Source organism: Schistocerca serialis, chromosome 8 (genome assembly GCF_023864345.2).
Source record: "Schistocerca serialis cubense isolate TAMUIC-IGC-003099 chromosome 8, iqSchSeri2.2, whole genome shotgun sequence".
In the NCBI taxonomy this organism is placed as follows: Eukaryota; Metazoa; Arthropoda; class Insecta; order Orthoptera; family Acrididae; genus Schistocerca; species Schistocerca serialis.
Genome location: NC_064645.1, coordinates 54265000 through 54279906, shown reverse-complemented (window position 1 = coordinate 54279906; position 14907 = coordinate 54265000).

The following is a 14907-nucleotide window of genomic DNA, read 5'->3' as shown; positions in this document are numbered from 1 at the left end:
TCGTCACCGAAGTTAGTCTGTCGGTAAAGAGGGAGGAAAGGGTTACATCTAAATGAAAGGAAAAATGCAAATGAAACTGGTGGAAATCAATTTTGAAAAGGGGTAAAGTTAATAAAGAAAGTAAATGTGCGGCCGTTAAGTTAACAATTAACTAGCGGTAATTAGTTATTTCAGATTTGGGGGAAATCACGGTCGCCAGTCCTAAGGACAATTACTATAGTAACTGAAAAAGAAAGGTTATTACACATATAATTAGGACTAGAGGCGTGGCAACTGAAGGTTGACACGTGTAGTGTGAAAACTGAAAGTTGCCAGAAGTAATAAATTTCGCTACACTCTGACTTAATTTAGCAAAAGAATTAATAAAACCGGAAAATCGAAAGTTAATTTAGTGACTGAAGTTAATAGTGAGCTTTCTTTCTGAAGCACATCGAAATCCAGTAAAATACGGTTAGTCTTGGACTATCTCAACAATCATTTCAAAAGCAACTTGACTCTACGCAATTTAGAAACAAGAGATTTAACTTTGAACTTGAATTAAATGATTCTGAACAATTAACAATAGTAAAATTTAGTACGTACCAAGCTGAGCTGCAGTCACAGGTAAGCTAAAATATGCTAACAAAACTCGCACTCTTAATTTGTGCTCGTGTAACCTAAATATTGTAGCCAGCTATGAATACTTTAACTGAACTTTGAAATTAAAGCAGTGAAATCTGATTATATTATTTTAATGCTGGCGTTTGAATTTCAACGACACTCGGGTTCATTTCGGAAAAGGAAGGGACCCTGCTTGGCAATGCAATTGGGACAATGAGCAACAAAGGTTCATGCTAAGTTGCTGTAATTTTGCGAGGCAAATGGAACAGTTTGAAAAGCTGAGGTCTGCCTTACAGTTCTGAAACTTTACGTGCTTTTAGTCTTCCTTGTTGGTTGATTGAAGGTTTGAAGTCGTCGATCGAGGAGGTGGCGACAGCCACTCATTGTCGGCCGTCGCTGTTGCAGAAGCTGGATGTTGGCGCGCCTTCTTCTCGACACGGTCACCAGACGAAACGGGCTCTTGATGTGCGCCAGCTAATGCTTCCCGTCCGCGACACCATGTCAGAAACTATCATCGCAAGTCGAGCGCAATTACATGCTGCCAAACTCCGAAAGCGCGGCAACTCGCGGGAGCGTCACACAACACACCTGCTCCACTGCACTACTCCAGCCAGACCCTCTCTCTGCCCTGCCCGCGCTCCACGCGGCACAGTTAACACTACCAAAGATCCTAAACACTTTCGTTCTCCACACGACCTATTGATGTATTCGTTCTATAGTATAGTTTTCCCTAGGCCAGACCCAGCGTATAAATGCAAATAATCTTTACACAACAAATCAATTATACATCGACATAAATGCATAAATATATATATATACAAATAGTAAAACAATTACAATATATAAAGGCACAGAAATGTCATATATTCAGGTAACAAAATAAGGAAAAAATTTACAGTACAATAGATGGAAATAGGAGGATATACATTTCCGGCGTTACACGTGCCCCACATTGTCTGACGATGTTCGTGTAACCTAAACAGACTCAGAAAATGTCCCAAAAAAGAAACAGCGTACATGCATATGCTCAAAACATCAACAAAATTTAGCATTCGTCTAATTAAGCATAAATCAATTTTTAGACCATAATAATTGAGTGGAGACACTCCTAATCTTATTCCACTCTGTCATCTTGCACAAAATAAAACAGGCTGACAACATATTGAAATTCATAGAAAACATAGAAAATGGTTTAGCTATTCTAAAATTGTCAAAATTCCTAACAGTATCAAGAAATGGAATACTATTTACAAAATTAATCAGAGTACATGGTCATAAAAAACCGGTATATCGAATATGCAAATTAATAATTAATAACATAGAATACACATTTTATATAACCTTTTCATAATTAATACTCTCGCCATTAGAGTCCACTTAAACGGTAAACGAGAAAATGATACACACTCCCGAGTAATCTCAAGGAGTCCATTAACACTATCACAGTGGATAACTTCACACTGTCCATCATTACACGCATGTACTAGCCTGAAACTTAAAACAGCGTCTAAGTACATCGGCAATGACTAGTGAAACACACATTCACGAAATCTTACAGCTAGTTACAAAATCATATTTACAATGCTTCATCTACTGTGACTCAGCTGAAAACTTAAGCTAGCAGCTTGGATTTTCGATTTATTAATACTCACTCTCTCTTAAATCATTTAGTAAAATTTAATGACTTATTAATTACAACTTCTTTAATGTCCTCTTGGTCAGGCAAAAGCATGACAAGCTAGCAAATCGTTTAAATCTTACACTCTATATTCACATACTGTACAAATTACCCATTCTGTGGTATTAATCAATCCTAGGTTGGTACAATTTCAAGTCTACAATGTTCCGTATACCTAATAGTTTTCCAGAGCTTGGATACTCTAAGCAATAAGCATTTGTGTGAGGTATACCAATGACTTTATATGGTCCATTATAAACAAACTTAAATTTAGAGATTTCATTGTCTATCTCGCTCAATTTCTCATGAGCTTTTACAAGTACTAAGTCTCCGATTGCAAACTTAGCAAAACGCGCTTTAGCGTCATGACGACGTATGCGAGCATCGGCTTTAAGCTTCATTACTTCTCGCAAACGATCTTTTTTCACACCAATACTAATGTCAATCCGTGGAGGGAATTTGATTCTCTCTTCCACTAAACTTTTACTTCTGTCATCCAACAAGATTTCCTCTGGAGAAAATCCCGTCGATTCATGTCTCAAGGTGTTCATAATTCTCTCAAATACTGCTACATATTTGCCCCATGCCCTATGGTTGTGATGGCAATAGGTACGGCAAAGTCGGCCTAGCTCGCGCATATACCTCTCAGCGGGATTCCCAGCCGGACAATAAGCTGAAATATGGATCACCTCGACCCCATTACTTTCCATGCCTTCATTCCACAACTTAGAAGTAAATTGTGCCCCATTGTCTGATAGAATCGCCTTGGGCTTACCAATATGAACAAAATAATCGTTCACAAGCTTGCTATAGACCGCTTTGGCTGTAGCTTTCCTAATCGGGTATAGCTTTATGAACTTGGAAAAAGCTTCTAGCACTACTAAAATGTAGGCAAAGTTTCCTGATGACTTGGGCAAAGGTCCGTACAAGTCCACGCACAGTAATTCAAAGGTGTCGTTAGGCCTTATACTTTGCATAGGACCACGACTCGTACAGTTGGTAACCTTCACCTTCTGACATAAATCGCAAGTTTTCACTCTGTCAGTAACGCGTTTTAACATGTTGTTAAAATGCACTACTTCACACAGCTTTTCCGTACATTTCTTCGGTCCACAGTGACCATACGCCAAATGGTAGTAGTCTATTATTTCCGTGACGAATTTGGTGGGCCAGCATACCCGCCAAATATTACCATCTTCACCCTTACGTATGTACAAGATATGATCGTATATCTTGTAATACTTCCTTAATTTTTCTCCTTCTGGACTCCTTTCGTCATATCGGGTTTTCACCATATTTAAACAACCATCCTCGTTCTGATGACGACGTAGATTCTTACAGATGTTCACTATTAATTTACGTCCCTCAACTTCTTTAAAATAGTATAATTTGACCACTCCATCTGACTCATCTATCAATACATCTTGATTAGACTCGGGCAACCGCGACAGCGCATCCGCAACGCAATTGTCGGTCCCTTTTACGTAACAGATGTCATAGTTAAATTGCTGTAAATACAGCGACCACCTAGTCAGTCTTTCGTGAAGTAGTTTACAATCCTTCAGATAAGTGAGCAGCTTATGGTCCGTATGAATAATCACCTTACGGTCCCATAGGTAACCCTTGAACTTCTTGAATCTCCACACGATAGCGAGACACTCTTTCTCAGAAATCGTGTAGTTTCGCTCACTTTTTGATAAAGTTCGACTCGCGAACGCTATCGTCCGGTGTTCCTTATCCTCTCCTTTACCAACTTCTTGGAACAGTTCTACCCCCACCCCGTAATTCGACGAATCCGTTCCCAGATGGAAGGGTAGCGATAAATCAGGATGAAATAGTATGTTAGATCTTAACAACACGTCTTTTAATCTTTCGAAAGCGGTCTGGCACCCGTCAGTCCACACAAACGGAACATTTTTGCGTAAGAGGTTATTCAAATTTTCATCATTAAACACTTGTCCTTTTACAAATTTACGGTAAAATCCTGTGAGCCCTAGAAAACTTTTTAACTGTTTCCTAGCCTTGGGTGGAGGACAATTCCTTATTGCCTCTAGTTTCTCTGGGTCTTTCGTAATACCAGCAGTGGAAATTACATGCCCTAAAAATTTCAGTTCCTGCTTCACAAATTCGCATTTCTTTAGCTTTAGAGTCATTCCGCCACGGCGCAATGCTCTAAAAACTTCATCTAACAGGTCACAATGGTCATGCCAAGTGGCATTGGCCAACAATAGGTCGTCAACATATACAGTTAATCTTGAACTCAAAGCCGGTCCTAGCACTTTATCTAGGGCCCTGATGAATACGGACACAGATATATTAAGTCCAAACGGCAGTACTCTATACTGATAACACCTGCCCGCAAACAAGAAGGCGGTGTATGGCCTAGATTCTTCTTCGAGTTCTATTTGCCAGTAACTAGCCGTCAGATCGAGGCTAGTCATGAAATTAACGTCATGAAAACGTTGCAAAATCTCCTCCATACTCTCTGGTCTGTCTGTTTCACGTTGAACGACCCTATTCAACGTGCGTGCGTCAATCACAATACGCACACTACCATCCCGTTTTGCTACAATGACCAATCCGTTATTGTATGGACTTGTACTTCTTTCAATCACTCCCCATTCGATCATCTTATCTATCTCCCGTTGCAATGCTTCCTTTTTGGACAGCGGTATAGCATACGGTCTCACGAAGAATGGTTCGTGCGGAATTACATGCAACTTGCATTTATATCCTTCCACAAGACCCGGTTTGTCTGAAAACAGACTCTTATTCCTCAGTATCACTTCATACAGGCCTCGTCTTTGTTCGTGTGTTACGTTTGACATACCGTCTACAATACTTTCCAATTCAGTTTCTACATTATTGTCAATGCCGAGATTCCTCACATTACCGTAGTTCAAATTCATACCTACATCAATACCATTCGGCCAGTTAACAATGTGTATAGGCTGGTATTGCCTATGCACACCGTCTCCTGCCTCGTCAAAGCTAACTACTATTGTTTTATGTTGTGACGTACATGTCAAACTTTTGCTTCCGCAATTAATCACTGCACGGTACTTTAATAGCCAATCTAACCCGATAATTACTTCCGTAGTTAAGTCTGGCTCGACGACAAACTCTTGCTCAAATCGTGCCCCACATATCTCGAAGTTGACAAAAATATGTTTTGTGACCGGTTTACTGGCCTTCCCAGTAGCACCGATAATTTTCACTCCTGTTACTGGCATAACTACGATGCCAGGTCTGTCTTTCAGTAACTCAAATATTTTCCCAGATACAGCACTCAATTCTGCACTGGTGTCAACCAACACGTTTAGTTGTAGGTCGTGCATATTAACAGACACTACTATCTGTCTACACTTGTCCTCGACTGTTTCATTATTTTCCCACAGTAAATCCTCGTCTATATCCAGGTCATTCCAGAAAAAAACCATCCGGCTTCGATCCTAAATTCGGCTTATCTGGCGGCTTTTTCAGCCTCTGTTCACATACAGTTTTAATTTCAACACGCTTGTCCTGAGGCTTAGTCTCTAGCTTCGCCTCCAATACCGAAACCTCTTCCTGTAACTCGTCAACTAGTGAGTGTTGCTTTGCCATCAGTTCACTAATTGTCGCCTTCGTTGATTCCACTTTGGTCAGATTGATCTCATCTGCCAATCTACCTGGAGGAATGTGCCCAGTAGCATCTGAAATTACTTCCTCTGGATCTGCGCAACCCACACTGCTACCGTCTGACCGCATAACGTCAGATCTAACCTCATACACGCTGTAATCTACGTGCTTTTCTACCAATCGTTTCCGGCTATCACTAAAATTTTCGTAATCTTTCTCCTTAATACTCTCGCAATGTTTATACTGGATGTTCGCGTCGGATGGGTCGGCTACTTCTACCACTACAACTTTCGGTAAAGTCTGCCGGTTAGGGCCAGAACTTTCCGTTACTACTTCAACATTCAATTCCTGCGGGACGAAACACGACGCATCTTGCTCGTGCTCCCCCTTAACATCAACTATTTCTAGTAAAGTCTGCCGGTTAGGGCCAGAACTTTCTATCACTTCACAATCACTATCTTCCTGCGGGACGAGACGCGGCAAATCCTGCCCGCGCTCCCCATAAACACTTCTCCCGTACAGGCCCCTATAATCTCTTAGTTCGTCGTATAAGCGACCGAACTGCCTTAACCAGACCTCATCCCTCTCTGGATCCCCTCGCTCGATGACGGACGTTTTATCCGACATCTGATCTTCTTTCAACACTTGCGAATCATTCTTAAACTCAATCTCCAGTTCCGCTGTGGGTATTACAGCTGCCACTTTATAATCGATTTCCGGAACACTACTTAAATTGTTCTCACTGACAGTGAATGTATTTTCTACTGCCGTGTCTACAGCTGATCTACTACTTGTGGGCGCACTCCTTTCTCCTAATACTGGCACACTCTCCCGCCGTTGATTATTCCATACGGAATTTTCATAACGACGACACCTCGGTTTTCTACTGTTATTGGGCCGCCAAAATTTCTCCACGCCCGGTCGGCCCCTCACCGGCGCGGCTAATGGTTTCCCTGTCTCGTCCCAGCAGATACGCTCCCTTGATGCTGCTGAGGCGGCTGATCACACCCTCTGGCGTTATTACTATTCTGTGAAGCCCGTATCACGTTAGTGTGATACTGGTTTCCGTCATTCCTGTTATTATTTGCATTGTACCGATTGTTATTACGGTCCGAACCATTATTGTTATTGCTGCCATGGTTGCGGTATGCATTATTCCCATGGTTATCGTTGTTGTGGTTGCTGTGGTACCCGTTGTTGTTACCACGGCCTCTACCACTGTCGCGATTATTGCGCCAATTGTCCTCGTCCTCCACTCTTTCCAGGAAATCATTTATTGTCCTGTAATTGCTTCCTACGTAGCGTTTTGTATCATCTGGAAGCTTTTTGTAGAGTTCCCAGACTATTTCGGATTCCGTGCGGCGATCACGCAAATATTCCAACTTGCGGATCCAGCCCTCACAAAACTCCTTCATCGAGCCGCGCGAATTCGCATCGAAAGGCCTCGATACGACAAATTCGCGCCAGACACTTTGCTGTATTTGCTCTGACCAGTATTCAGCCAGAAACAAATTTTTAAACTCGTCAAAAGTCAGGTTCGTAATGTAAAGGTTTAAGCCCCAACGCTTGGCATCACCAGCCAACACATCAATAACCGCATTAATTTTTCTCTCATTAGTCCATGATCTGGGTAAAACTCTTTCACAATTTTTAATGAAATCCGTCGGGTGTATACCGCCTTTTTTCAAGGGGTCGAACCGCTCCTCTTTCGTCAACAACTCCGAACTATGTGCACAGATTGGCACATAGCTCTGTTTTTCGTCAAGTTTCCTTCCTAATTCCGACACCCTCGTAATCACTTGGCAAGTGGTTGTCGCAAGCGTTTCCACTTCCCTCTTTTTCTCTTCGCAGGTATTAGCCTGCTTCATCACTTTGGTATCTACTTCGGATACTAAAGCCTTTAAAGTTTCCACCTTCTATTGATCCTCTTTTCTCACTAATTGAATTTGTTCCGTCACCTTATTCTCGATGATCGGAGCAACTGCGTCTCCTACACTTTTCTCGATTCTGCTAATTTCGGAATCAAAACGAGTATTTATGCTCGCAATTTCCGCCTGAACGCCTATCATTTCCTGTTTAAGATTACCGATTTCGGTATTAATCACGACAATATCGTCTTTGATTTTATCAACTTTTGTGTTAACAACTTCAACATTGTTGTTAACAACATTAATAGCTTTGTTCTGATTGTCTAGCATTCGTTCAATTTTTTCAGACTGAGCTACTTGCTTGGCAGCCTGAGCTTCTTGCTTGGCAGCCTGAGCTTCTTGCTTGGCAGCCTGAGCTTCTTGCTTGGCTGCCTGAGCTTCTTGCTTGGCAGCCTGAGCTTCTTGCTTGGCAGCCTGATCGTCTTGCTTGGCAGACAGAGCTTTAATTTCTGCCGATTGACTCTTGATTTCGTTACTCAAAACATTCAATAAATCAGTTAAATTCCCGGAAACTACCGGTTTTACTTCCGTAGCGGCTTCCTCATTAATTGTCCCCCCGTATTCATCCAGGGATTCAGATTTGATTTTCACTTCCGATTCCGAAGAATTTTCTAAAGTTTGGAATTCCATTTCTGCTCTTTGTTGCGTTTCGGCGGTCGCGTCTTTCATGCTAGCCGCCTGCCCCTGAACAATGGGTACCGCGGTGCGCGTTTCCCACTGTTCGACCGATTGTTACGTACCCAAGTCTACCAAATTTTGGTAATTGTTGCCTTCACTCATTTTAATATTTTTCAATATAAATGCCAAATCTCAAATCTAATTAGGATTTCTCACACTAATATTCTCGCTGACGTATCGACCATTTAGTAACCAGTACTTTGTTACGAGATTTGCACAATGCAAAATTCGTGTCCAGAACAACCTCAAATCTGAAGATTGTCCTGTCACCAGGTCGCCACGTGTAACCTCCCCCTCACTTATCGACCTTTATGACAGTGAAAAATTAAACCGCGTGTACCTAATGGAAATTTGGGAAAAGCAATCGTCACCGAAGTTAGTCTGTCGGTAAAGAGGGAGGAAAGGGTTACATCTAAATGAAAGGAAAAATGCAAATGAAACTGGTGGAAATCAATTTTGAAAAGGGGTAAAGTTAATAAAGAAAGTAAATGTGCGGCCGTTAGGTTAACAATTAACTAGCGGTAATTAGTTATTTCAGATTTGGGGGAAATCACGGTCGCCAGTCCTAAGGACAATTACTATAGTAACTGAAAAAGAAAGGTTATTACACATATAATTAGGACTAGAGGCGTGGCAACTGAAGGTTGACACGTGTAGTGTGAAAACTGAAAGTTGCCAGAAGTAATAAATTTCGCTACACTCTGACTTAATTTAGCAAAAGAATTAATAAAACCGGAAAATCGAAAGTTAATTTAGTGACTGAAGTTAATAGTGAGCTTTCTTTCTGAAGCACATCGAAATCCAGTAAAATACGGTTAGTCTTGGACTATCTCAACAATCATTTCAAAAGCAACTTGACTCTACGCAATTTAGAAACAAGAGATTTAACTTTGAACTTGAATTAAATGATTCTGAACAATTAACAATAGTAAAATTTAGTACGTACCAAGCTGAGCTGCAGTCACAGGTAAGCTAAAATATGCTAACAAAACTCGCACTCTTAATTTGTGCTCGTGTAACCTAAATATTGTAGCCAGCTATGAATACTTTAACTGAACTTTGAAATTAAAGCAGTGAAATCTGATTATATTATTTTAATGCTGGCGTTTGAATTTCAACGACACTCGGGTTCATTTCGGAAAAGGAAGGGACCCTGCTTGGCAATGCAATTGGGACAATGAGCAACAAAGGTTCATGCTAAGTTGCTGTAATTTTGCGAGGCAAATGGAACAGTTTGAAAAGCTGAGGTCTGCCTTACAGTTCTGAAACTTTACGTGCTTTTAGTCTTCCTTGTTGGTTGATTGAAGGTTTGAAGTCGTCGATCGAGGAGGTGGCGACAGCCACTCATTGTCGGCCGTCGCTGTTGCAGAAGCTGGATGTTGGCGCGCCTTCTTCTCGACACGGTCACCAGACGAAACGGGCTCTTGATGTGCGCCAGCTAATGCTTCCCGTCCGCGACACCATGTCAGAAACTATCATCGCAAGTCGAGCGCAATTACATGCTGCCAAACTCCGAAAGCGCGGCAACTCGCGGGAGCGTCACACAACACACCTGCTCCACTGCACTACTCCAGCCAGACCCTCTCTCTGCCCTGCCCGCGCTCCACGCGGCACAGTTAACACTACCAAAGATCCTAAACACTTTCGTTCTCCACACGACCTATTGATGTATTCGTTCTATAGTATAGTTTTCCCTAGGCCAGACCCAGCGTATAAATACAAATAATCTTTACACAACAAATCAATTATACATCGACATAAATGCATAAATATATATATACAAATAGTAAAACAATTACAATATATAAAGGCACAGAAATGTCATATATTCAGGTAACAAAATAAGGAAAAAATTTACAGTACAATAGATGGAAATAGGAGGATATGCATTTCCGGCGTTACAATGTGATAGTAGATGCAATGCCGCTTGTGACGTACGTATCGCAATGAGTGTAACGTATGTAGTCTGTCTGTTTAGAGGCAATATGCGCCCAAGGGATCCTAATATTTCGTGGACAAATAAATGGAGGAACGAATTTATATCACACCAGTCCATCGCTGTGTTTTCATTACGTTCACTTGAGTTGCATATGCCGCCCTTCCGGAAAATCAGAAACCGAATACTTTTGGTATTGTCTGTCATCGGCGTACTCGTGGACATAAAACAATGAAAGACATTCACGTGTTAGATAAAACAGGTACACACTGCAGATATTGCTGTAAGCACAATACGCACGTGGTGGACCGCATGACATTTGGCCGTCGCACGTCGCAATACGTCCACGCTACTCTCATTGTTTCGGATGCGCAAACAACAGCAGATTTTCAGAACGTATCTTACGGCAGCCCGTAGCCAGCTGAAACGCGCAGACGCGCTTACTGAGTAGCCCTCAGTGTAAATGTTTCGAAGACCTATCTATGAGTTTCTGCTGCAGATAGGTACGTAATCGACAACGTATTTTTGGTAGCATGCACAATGTTCTTTGGTCGTGACTCACCGTTCGTACAGTCTTTGACAAATGCTTTCAGAGCAGTGTTTCTGTTGGAAATAATTCCTCCCGGCTAGTTGTTAACGAAAACACGTACACCATTTTAGAAAACGTGGCTTGTAGAAAAGTTATCGTTGTTCATAATGATACCAAAGAGACAAGGATTAGAGGTCATATTTGCTGGGAAACAACCGATTGAGAAACAAGTACTTTTATATGCTGTTACAGAATCTGAGACGTGCAGTTTATTCATGAGTTTATCACCATTTTCGAGGTCTGTGACAGTTTGCAAAAAAATGGTTCAAATGGCTCTGAGCACTACGGGACTTAACATCTGAGGTCAACAGTCCCCCAGAACTTATAACTACTTAAACCTAATTAACCTAATGACATCACACACATCCATGCCCGAGGCAGGATTCGAACCTGCGACCGTAGCGGTCGCGGGGTTCCAGGGTGTAGCGCCTAGAACCGCTCGGCCACAGCGAGCGACAGTTTGCAATAATGTAGGTAGTGGATTCAATGTCTGTGTGTGTGTCGTTCTGCTCCACTCTCCCTGAAGTCCTCTTTTTATGTACTAACTGTGTTTGGAAACTGGAAAGCAAAAATCTTCGTATTTACATATCGACATCATGTGTTTGTATTTTTTGTCCATTTCCTTAAAGCTAATGTGCCTCCTTCATCACGCACAGATTCCCACACTACTAACAGATTCTTAATTTACGTTGAATCACAACGTAGTACAAAGATATTCCGGCGGTAATTGATGCCGCATAGTGAGGATTGCAATTGTCATTTACATTAGAAATTTATACGTAGCTGTTGCCAATAACAACAGAGGATATTTTACCCAACAAGTATGCTTTACATTTAATTTTTGCACTGTTCCGTTGTAAAAGAATTTTCACTTTATTGCTACAGATGTCAAATACTAGAGATGTGTCTCAAAAATTTAAAATATTTGTGAAGTTACCATAGTTATTACGTACAAGTTACCATCAGAGACAACGGTATCGTCAGGATGTCCCAGGGAAGTGTGACAGGACCGCTGTTGTTACCTATATACATAAATGATTTGGATGGCAGGGTGAGCAGCAATCTGGGGTTGTTTGCTGATAAGCCGCGTTTGCTAGCCGTGCGGTCTCAGGCGCCTTGTCACAGTTCGCGCGGCTTCTCCCATCGGAGGTTCGAATCCTCCCTCGGTCATGTGTGTGTGTGTGTGTGTGTGTGTGTGTGTGTGTGTGTGTGAGTGTGTTTGTGTGTGTGTGTGTTGTCCTTGGCATAAGTTAGTTTAAGTAGTGTTTAAGCATAGGGACCGATGACCTCAGCAGTTTGGTCCTATAGAACCTTACCACAAATTTTCAAATTTGTTTGCCGAACATGTCGTGGTGTATGGGAATGTGTCGAAGTTGAATGACTGTAGAAAGATACAAGACCACTTAGACAAAGTTTCTAGTTGGTGTGATGAATCGCAGCGAGCTATAAATGTGGAAAAATTTAAATTAATGCGGATGATTAGAAAGAACGAACCTGTAATGTTAGGATACAGTATTACTAGTGTCCAGCTTGACACAGTCAAGCCGTTTAAATATCTAGGGGTAACACTGCAAAGCGACAAGAGGTGGAAGGAACATGTGAGAACTGTGGTAGGGAAGGTCAATGGTCGACTTCGGTTTATTCGGAGCATCTTAAGAAACAGTGGTTCACCTGTAAAGGAGACCGCATATAGGGCGCTGGTGGGACCTATTCTTGAGTACTGCTCAAGTATTTGGGATCCGCACCAGGTCGGATTGAAGGAGGACATCGAAGCAATTCAGAGGAGGGCTGCTAAATTTGTTACCGGTAGGTTAGAACAAAACGTAAGTGTTATGGAGATGCTTCGGGAGCTCAAATGGAAATCGCTGGAGGGAAAGCGGCATTCTTTTCGGGAAACACTATTGAGAAAATTTAGAGAACCGGCATTTGAAGCTCACTGCCGAACGATTCTACTGCCGCCAACATACATCGCGCGTAAGGACGACGAAGATAAGGTACGAGAAATTGGGGCTCATACGGAGGCGTGCAGACAGTGATTTGTCCCTCGGTCTATTTTGCGAGTGGAACAGGAGGGGGAATGACAAGTAGTGGTACAACGTACCCTCCGAAACGCACCTTATGGTGGCTTGCGGAGTATTTATGTAGGCATACTCCCATTGCTACACAGATGTTTGATGTTTAGCTCAAAGTTGCTTGCAACGTTTCTCTGTAATGGGGTAAAAGAGTGATGCCCTTTGAAATCAACGTCGGGCTCGGTGAAGCTTCAAACAGCAGTGTCGACACATGCGAAAGAAAAGGGCAGAGCTCAGGAATTCATGTGAGATGTTAGGTGGGTTAACGATGCCACATTGGCACAAAATTTCATCCGAACTGCGCCCAACGCCACTGTGAACGTCTCCCGTGATGGGTAGGTCGTCGCAAATCACCCCTTCTCCCGAGGCCTCTACGATGGAGGTAGAACTTCCCACCTCCGAAATCTCGCGGTTCTCTGATGGTTGGCCTAGAAAAACATTTCAGACACACCGTCGCTTAGAATAGGCACGAAAAGGACTCAGGAGGTGGCACGGAGGAGTCAGTGAGACCAACCTTCTCTTCGGGCATTCGCGGCCGGAAACGACAGTTTGCATTACGTCGTGCAGCACAACGATATTCTTGACAACTGTTGACACTGCCGACACCCCTTGGACGAGTCAGCCCTTCTCTGGGCTGCAGCCCCATTGTACAAGCTATATGACCCTGTAACTTTCCCACAATATTTGTTTCCGTATGAAATATAGCCCAGTTTTATCTCCCACTCTACGAAAAGTCTACCTATTTCCAAAACTGTGTCCCCGCAAATTGTTATCCAACTTAAATTCGTATTCTAACCTTTGACTGAAAGCAAACTAGTTTATCTACGTGTAATAAAAATTTCCACTTTCCTCAATTCTTGACAACATTGTTGTACATGTCTCGAAAGCACAACAGCAAACAGCAAGCAGGCAGCAGCTAAACTATATTTCTATTTCTACATAAAATTACCAAACTATATTAAAACTGTTGACTATCACATGGTGCAATGTGGTAATGCGTAATGATAAAGAGTGGGATGGCGGTGTGTAGGTTTTCCCATGAAATGTCATTAAAAAGGTACGGCCAAAGTTTCAGGAAACATTCCTCACACACAAATAAAGAAAAGATGTTGTGTGGACATGTGTCCGCAAACGCTTAATTTCCATGTTAGAGCTCATTTTAGTTTCGTTCTTCCACCTACGCTCAATGGAGCACGTTATCATGATTTCATACGGGATACTGTACCTGTGCTGCTAGAACATGTGCCTTTACAAGTACGACACAACATGTGGTTCATGCACGACGGAGCTCCTGCACATTTCAGTCGAAGTGTTCTTACGCTTCTCAACAACAGATTCGGTGACCGATGGATTGGTAGAGGCGGACCAATTCTATGGCCTCCACGCTCTCTTGACCTCAACCCTCTTGACTTTCATTTATGGGGGCATTTGAAATCTCTTGTCTACGCAACCCCGGTACCAAATGTAGAGACTCTCCGTGCTCGTATTGTGGACGGCTGTGATACAGTACGCCATTCTCCAGGGCTGCATCAGCGCATCAAGGATTCCATGCGACGGAGGGTGGATGCATGCATCCTCGCTAACGGAGGACATTTTGAATATTTCCTGTAACAAAGTGGTACGTTCTCTTGCTGTGTGTTTTCGTTCCATGATTAATGTGATTTGAAGAGAAGTAATAAAATGAGCTCTAACATGGACAGTAAGCGTTTTCGGACACATGTCCACATAGCATATTTTCTTTCTTTGTGTGTGAGGAATGTTTCCTGAAAGTGTGGCCGTACCTTTTTGTAACACCCTGTATATTCAAA